We start from the raw sequence: 8,981 nt of genomic DNA, 5'->3' as shown, positions 1-8,981 counted from the left end.
GTAATGAACGAGTTTAGAAAGCTATCGGCTGGCCAGTCGAAGCTGATTACCGATATGCTAGACCTTAAAAACCAGCTACTAACAACAGACAAAACCCTATCAGACCTCAATAAACGCATGACTGATTTAGAAGGACATTATCACGCCATTTCAACCATCCGAACCAACCTGGACACTATAAAAACAGATACCACTGAAATGGCTAACCAGATTGACCGTCTTGCTGCACAGATGGATGATACCGAAAACAGGTCGCGTCGCAATAACCTGATCTTTTATAACATTTCCGACCCAAACCCTAAAGGAACATTCGCAGAATCTGAAGAAATCGTCACCCGTCATTTTCATGATCACTTGAAGTTCACCGTTGACCCTAATGACATTGAACGCGCACAACGCCTAGGACGCCATACAGGAGGCCATAATTGGCCACTCATTGTAAATTTCAATCACTTCAAAACTAAAGAATCTCTACTTTCTAATGGACCCAAATTTAAGGGAAGCGATTTCAGTGTTGCTGAAGATTTCTCTCATCCCGTTAGAGTTGCTCGTAAAAAACTGATCGTCTTCGCTAAATCAAAATCTACTTTCTACTCATTGCGGTTCAAAACATTGCACATTGGTACCAAACCCTACATGTATGACCACTCCACAGATTCTGTTCAGGAAATGTTGTAGCAATCGCCCCACCATCAAAATAGGCATCACCGCCCTCGATTCGCCCCTCGATCAAACTTATTGCTCTCTGCTATCTTTACTAACATACGCAGCTGTATTCCAAAACGTGACAATATTTCTAATCTGGTGTTATCATCTGATAGCAACCTTCTGATACTAACGAAAACATGGCTTACTAGTGACGTGACTGACGGCGAGGTACTCGCTGACCTACCCAATTTTAGAGTGTTTCGAAACGATCGCAGCGGCATGAGAGGAGGAGGAGTACTCGTCGCTGTCAGTCACAACGTATCCTGTTCGTCTATAAACATTGTGTCCGACCCTGAAATCTTGTGGCTTAAACGCCATGCCGCACCGCACTCAGTTTTACTAGGCGTTTGCTATAGGCCCCCTCACAGTACTCCCGATTTTTCTTCTAAGCTCAATATTATCCTAAGCGAAATAACGACCAAACACCCTAACATGCATGTAATGCTGTCTGGCGATTTTAATTTTTCTAATATCGATTGCGCAAGCCAGCCTGCACCAGCGGCTACGTCAAGGGAATCGAACGACTTCCTTGATGTATACCTTAACTTAAACCTATCTCAAGTTCTTACAGAACCAACCCGCGTTATCGATAACTGCCAAAATATTCTGGATCTTATATTAACCAGCCATCCCGAGTGCGTGTCCTCCATTGCATACCTGCCTGAAATCAGTGACCATAAAGTCATTCATGCTGACTTCGTGATTAAGCCCGCTTTAGCCCTCACCATAAAAAAAACTATCCGTTTGTATGATAAAGGAAATTACGAAGCAATTAACTCTGAACTAACGAATTTTTACTCCACTTTTGACACTGCCTTTTCTCATCATAATGTTACCGAAAACTGGTTGATTTTCAGAGATAAGCTAAACAAAATGGTTGATAAAAACATTCCCCAAATTAACATCAATCCTAATACCACCCAATCCTGGTTCAATAAAGCACTGAAACGATTAGAAAACAAGAAAAAACGCTCCTTCCGCGAAGCCAAGTCTTGTAACACCCCTGATGCATGGAACAAGTACAAAGCCGCCGAATCTGCTTATCTGCAAGCCATACGTCACGCCAAACACTCATTCTTCCATTCCGACGTGCCGAACATGCTTAAGAACAACCCCCAAAAATTCTGGCAAGTCATAAACCCACAGAACACGCGCAATATTACACTATGTAATGAGTTAGGGGATGTCCTAAATGACACGGAATGTGCACGCGTGTTTAACGCCGCCTTCGCATCCGTTTTTACCCAAGAAACTTAGTTGTCATTTACCATCCCTCACGCGAACTTTGAATGTACCATGCCACCAAATACGTTTTTTTCCAGCGGCATTTCGTCGCTAATAGACAAACTCAAACTTTCTTCTTCAGCTGGTGTAGACAACATTACATCCAAAACTCCTGAAAAATACTAAACATATCTGTGCAGCTTATCTGTGTCTACTATTTTCACAGTCAGTTTCAACAGAAATGCTGCCTCCAGATTGGAAGCACGAAAGGTTGTTCCAGTCCACAAATCAGGTAACAAACAATCACCATTAAATTATCGTCCCATTTCATTAACCAGCGTACCCTGCAAACTCCTCGAGCATATCATCTACACACATATCATGTATAATGAGGCGTTTTAGAGTCGCACTCTTTTATAAAACAGGAGAGCGGTCACGACACGTCAAGTGGTAATGGCGGAACCAGCCTGAGTCCCCAGCCAACCAAACGTCGTCTTCTTCACCGACTGAGTCATCCCCCCTGCCCTTCTGAGTAGCATTCATCTTCTTCACTACATTTTCCTCCCCTCCGGAAAAGAGCCATCCTGGCGACTCATGGGCAGGAGACAATAGAGGGATCGTAATACGGTTTTAGGCGGTCTATGTGGACGGTCTCACGTCCACGGCGTCGTTGATCATGGGGCTGTTCAAGCGGCTCCACGATGTAATTGACGGGTGAAGTTTGTTTAACCACACGGTAAGGTCCGTCATACTTGTACATCAGTTTCGTTGAGAGACCAGGGCTGGTTGAAGGGATGCGAAGCCAGACAAGTTCATCCGATGCATAAGAAGCCGGAGGCGTCGGGCTATCGCGGTGGTGTTTCTGGCGTTGCTGTTCAGCACTTGTGAATGAGCGGGCAAGCTGACGACACTCTTCCGCGTATTTAGCAGCTTGTGACATCGTCGTCGACTCAGAAACATCCGGGTGGTAAGGAAGGATGGTGTCTAGCGTGCAAGAGGGCTCGCGACCATAAAGGAGGAAATATGGCGAGAAACCAGTGATTGTCTGGACAGCAGTATTATGCGCGTAGGTTACAAAAGGGAGAATACTGTCCCAATTGGTGTGATCGGTTGCGACGTACATCGACAGCATATCTCCTAATGTACGGTTGAATCTTTCTGTAATGCCATTTGTTTGAGGATGATACGCGGTGGTGGTGCGATGAATGACTTGGCATTACTTGAGAAGCGATTCGACAGCGTCCGACAAAAACACACGCCCTCGGTCACTCAGGAGTTCACGTGGTGCACCGTGACGTAAAATGATCTGATGCAGTATGAAACGACCGACGTCGCTGGCTGACGCAGAAGAGAGTGGTGAAGTTTCTGCGTAGCGCGTAAGGTGATCGATAGCGACGATTACCCAGCGATTTCCAGCCGGTGTAATCGGAAGAGGTCCATACAGATCAATACCAACACGGTCAAACGGTCGGGCAGGACAAGGTAAGGGTTGTAGTGGAGCTAGAGAAGTTGGTGTGGGATTCTTCCGGCGTTGACAAGCGAGACAGGAACGTACGTAGCGACGGACGAAGCGATACATTCCACGCCAGTAGTAGCAGTGGGACAGGCGGGTGTAGTTTTTAACACTCCGGCATGGGCGCATTGTGGGTCGGCGTGAAAGGAGGTGCATATGATGTCTCAGCGGAGACTTCCGGGAATGACTAGAAGCCATTGGCGTCCTTCGGAGAGATAATTACGTCTGTATAGCAAACCATCTCTGATAACGAAGTGCTGTATTTGACGGCGCATACTTCTAGGGATATTTTGCGAGGGAGTTCGATTCAACAAGTTGATAAGTGAAGCGATCCAAGGATCTTTTCGTTGCTCCTGTCGCATGTCACTGACACTAAGTGCAGATACGTCGGGGGCAGGCGAAGACGGCGGCTTGTCACTACATCGTAGAGGTGATCGGGACAACGCGTCTGCGTCGGAATGTTTTCGGCCAGATCGGTAAACGACGTGGATGTCGTACTCTTGTAGCCGAAGCGCCCAACGGGCAAGCCGGCTGGTGGGATCTTTTAACAAGGAGAGCCAACATAATGCATGATGATCTGTAACCACGCTGAATGGGCGCCCGTAAAGATATGGTCGAAACTTGCCTATGGCCCATATGATGGCTAGACACTCTTTTTCGGTGACAGAATAGTTGGCTTCTGCTTTTGTGAGTGCACGGCTGGCGTAAGAGACGACGTACTCATCAAATCCAGGTTTACGCTGGGCGAGCACAGCACCGAGGCCAACTCCGCTAGCATCCGTGTGTATTTCCGTCGGGGCAAGAGGATCAAAATGTCGCAGTATAGGAGGTGACGTAAGAAGGTGGCGGAGTGCGGCAAATGCATCATCACAAGCTGACGACCAACTAGAAAGGTCTTTGTTGCCGGCAAGAAGGTCAGTCAAGGGCGATATGATGGAGGCGAAGTTGCGAATAAAACGACGAAAATATGAACATAAGCCGAGGAAGCTGCGAAGTTCTTTCAAGGTCTTCGGCTTGGAAAATTCGGCAACGGCACGGAGTTTCGTCGGATCCGGAAGAATGCCATCTCTAGATACAACATGGCCCAAAATTAGGAGTTGTCGAGCGCCGAAGCAGCACTTCTTCAAGTTGAGCTGTAGACCGGCGGCGGTGAGGCAAGTAAGCACTGTCTTGAGCCGCTGAAGATGCGTTGAAAAGTCGCTTGAAAATATTACAACATCGTGTAAATAGCACAGACATGTCTGCCATTTCAGGCCACGGAGGATGTTGTCGATCATGCGCTCGAAAGTGGCAGGCGCATTGCAGAGCCCAAATGACATGACGTTAAATTCATATAAGCCATCAGGGGTAACAAAAGCCGTCTTGGGGCGATCAGCCTCAGCCATGGGAACCTGCCAGTAACCTGAACGCAGATCTAGTGACGAGAAGAACTCCGCGCCTTGTAAGCAGTCAAGGGCATCGTCTATGCGAGGTAGCGGGTAAACAACTTTGCGCGTGATCTTATTCAACCGGCGGTAGTCGACGCAGAATCTTATTGAGCCATCCTTTTTCTTGACTAGAACAACTGGGGAGGCCCACGGGCTGTTAGAGGGCTCAATAACACCTCGCTTCAACATGTCGTCAACTTGTTCCGCGATTATGCGACGCTCAGATGCCGATACCCGATACGGACGCTGACGGAAAGGAGCGTGAAGGCCAGTGTCGATTTCGTGAGATACAGTAGAAGCACGGCTCAAAGTCAGTTGCTGGTGGTCGAAGCTGGCACGGAAGCGCTCGAGGAGGGCGATGATGTCGGTGCGCTGCTGGGCCGTAAGTTTGGGGTCGATGCAGCGCGAAATTGCGTCGGTGAATGATGGGGAAGAGGATGACGTGCAGCAATCAACAGCATCAATAGGTAGCGTAGTCGAGTGGTCAGGAACTACAGGTGCACTCGAGAGATCAATGTCATCGGCAAAGCCCAGGCACTCTCCGCACAGTAACTTGGAAGGCGAGGGAAACGGATTTGATACATAAATTGCACTTGATCCATCGTGAATATTCAGAACGGCGAAAGGAATCAGGAAGCACTTGCGGCGAACAGCGGTTACAGAAGGCGTAAAAAGAACAGTTGAGCCACTAGAGACGTCACAGGAAAGCGGAACTAGGGCGGACGAGAACGGGGGTATCGAAGTGTCGGCGGCAACGAAAACTTTTGCAGGTGAAAGGGACGAGTCGAGTGAAGCAGCGTCGCATAACGGCGCGAACTCCACTTCCGCGCGAGCACAGTCGATGACGGCATGATGAGTGCAGAGAAAGTCCCAGCCTAATATAATGTCATGGGAACACTGCGGGAGCACTACGAACTCGACGACATATATATTGTCAGCAATAAGGACACGTGCTGTGCATGCAGCAAAAGGGCGAATTCGTTGCTCGCTCGCAGTGCTTAAAACGAAGTCGTGTAGAGGCATCGTGACTTTTTTTAGTCGACGGCAAAGTTTTTCAGTCATTACAGACACTGTGGCGCCAGTATCGACCAATGCAAAAACAGGTATACCTTCAACGGAGACAGCAACGACGTTGGACGGCGAAAAACAAGGTCTTGTGGAGTTCGAAAGATCCGCAGTTCTTGCCCCCGGAACCGCGGCTCCTAGTTTTCCTCAGGGACAGGGCGAGGTCGACGGAGCATAGGGGAAAGGGAACGGCGTTGAGGTGAAGGCGACCGGTGTCCGTTGAAGTTCCGGCGAGGTGAAAATGTGTCCATGGTGGTAGTCTCACCATATACAGCCGGCTCCGGTCGTGGGGGTAAATCATAATTGTTGGGCCTGACGTCGTCACGCAGGAAAAACTCACGCCGTCGACAAAATCGTGCCACGTGACCCGCAATTCCACAGGCGAAGCATATGGGGCGGTTGTCTTGAGTGCGCCAAGGGTTCTGAAAGCGTCGAGGTGGTGGTCGGGAGATAGGACGGGCAGCCTGGTACATAGGCTGAGTCGGTACGACAAAAGGACGCGTGGACGTAGGCGTTCGCGACAAAGAAACGTGGCCGTTCGCGACAGGTGGACGTCGGGTTCCGTTCAGTGCTTCGGCATAGGTCAATGGAGCAGCCACAGGTGGTGCGTGAGCTGTTGGTAGCGCCTCGGACACTTGCTCCTGGACTACTCGCTGTATTGATGGCGCTAAAGTAGATGGGGCACTTTCGGAGGTATAAGGCACGAGGGACAACTGGCGTGCGACCTCCTCTCGTACAAATTGCTTGATCTCGAGAAGCAAAGTGGTGTGATCTATAGAGCCAGCCGACGTTAAAGCGGAGATGGTTGCACATGGCGCGGTAGCACGACGAGTGGTGTCACGCTGTTTCCAGAGCTCATCATAGCTCTGACACAGTTGGATCACTTCCGCTACCGTTTGCGGGCTTTTGGCGACAAACATCTGAAATGCGTCGTCAGTCACGCCTTTCAAGATGTGTTTGATCTTCTCGGCTTCTGTCATGGCCGAGTTGACACGCCGGCAAAGGTCGACCACATCTTCGATATAACTGGTGTAATGCTCACCATTCTGCTGAGCCCTGGTACGCAAGCGCTGTTCGGCCCGTAGTTTGCGAAGTGCTGGACGGCCAATCAAGTCCGCAAACGCCGTTCGGAAGGCCGACCAGGTGGGGAGGTCTCTCTCGTGATTACGGTACCACAGACTGGCGACGTCGGTCAAATAAAATTGGACGACAGTAAGCTTGTGTGCATCGTCCTACTTGTTGTGCTTGCTCACCCGGTCGTATTCGTCGAGCCAGTCTTCCGCGTCTTTGTCATCGGTTCCACTGAAGGTAGGTGGATCGCGTTGCCGAAAGGAGCCAAGACAGACAGGAGCTGCAGTAGTTGGAGCCGAGGCGGCCGCCTGCTGATCATCGTCCGTGGACATCGTAGCAACTGGAGGCAACGTACGGTTTCGCAGTTCCAGGATTAGGCGTTACCCAGCACCTCCACCAATTATAATGAGGCGTTTTAGAGTCGCACTCTTTTATAAAACAGGAGAGCGGTCACGACACGTCAAGTGGTAATGGCGGAACCAGCCTGAGTCCCCAGCCAACCAAACGTCGTCTTCTTCACCGACTCAGTCATCCCCCCTGCCCTTCTGAGTAGCATTCATCTTCTTCACTACACATGGACTTCCTTGATTCCAATAATTTTTTTCATCCTGCGCAGCATGGCTTTAGGAAAGAGTATTCGTGTGAAACGCAGCTAGCTATGTTTGTTCATGACCTGCATTTTAACCTCGACTCTAACCTTCAGACTGACGCCATCTTCATCGATTTCGCAAAGGCATTTGACAAAGTTCCTCATGAGCGCCTACTACTAAAGCTTGCCGCGTTGAATTTAAATGATGACGTATTAGCATGAATTAAAGAATTCTTAACTAATCGTTCGCAATCAGTTTCCGTCAACAATCAAATGTCTAACACTACCCCGGCAACCTCAGGTGTTCCTCAAGGGTCTGTCCTAGGCCCGCTTTTGTTTTTGATTTACATTAATGACCTACCATTACACGTAAGTTCTAACATACACATGTTAGCAGACGACTGGGTTATTTATCGTAAAATAAACAACGTTTCGGATAACACGTCTCTTCAAACTGACTTACTAAGCTTACAGGAATGGTGTAGTCTTTGGCTAATGGAACTCAACCCTAACAAATGTAAAACTGTTTCCTTTCACCGCCGTCGAAATCCGATAAAATTCCCGTACCAAATTGCTGACACAAATCTCGAATTAGTTCCTTCCTATAAATATCTCGGAGTAACCCTTTGTAGCGATTTAACCTGGGCAACGCACATTACGAACGTCATTGCATCTGCTAACAAAACACTCGGGTTCATAAAACGCCATTTGCGTTCCGCTCCTAATAATGTCAAATTACTAGCTTATCAATCTCTCGTAAGAACGAAGATAGAATACGCATCAGCCATTTGGAGCCCGCTTCAAGCATATCTCATCAATCAACTCGAGTCACTTCAAAATCGAGCCACACGATTTATTCATTCTACGTACTCTTACGACGTCAGCATATCATCACTGAAAACAGAATCTGGCCTATCATTGCTCGCATCTCGTCGCCGCATTTCTAGTCTTTCCCTTTTTCACAAGTTTTTTTACAGCTCGCTCGGCAGGCCACCATACATTCTTCCTCCGGCACGCATCTCGCATCGCACTGGTCACCCGCAACAAGTTGAGCGGCCACGTACGCGCACCGTCACTTTTTCGTCCTCATTCTTTTTTCGTGCAGCTACGGACTGGAATGGCATTTCTAACGAAATCACCGCCATAACCTGTCCTACCACCTTTTTGAACACCGTAACAAATCTCCTTACATTGTAAAAAAAATTGCTTTCACGTTTTCATATATGTACCCACCCATTATGTAATACCCCTTCAATGGGGTCTTTAAGGTAATAAAACGAAATGAAACGAAATGGAATGAAAACCGGCGCTAAACCTGGAGTTTAGAGAGCCAATGAAGAAATACCGGGATTCGGAGACGTTCAACGCTGCACCTGAAATGTGG

The sequence above is a fragment of the Rhipicephalus microplus genome, chromosome 6 (genome assembly GCF_043290135.1).
Source record: "Rhipicephalus microplus isolate Deutch F79 chromosome 6, USDA_Rmic, whole genome shotgun sequence".
Taxonomy (NCBI): Eukaryota; Metazoa; Arthropoda; class Arachnida; order Ixodida; family Ixodidae; genus Rhipicephalus; species Rhipicephalus microplus.
The sequence above is the reverse complement of the archived record's forward strand: the minus strand, read 5'-3'. Positions refer to the sequence as shown.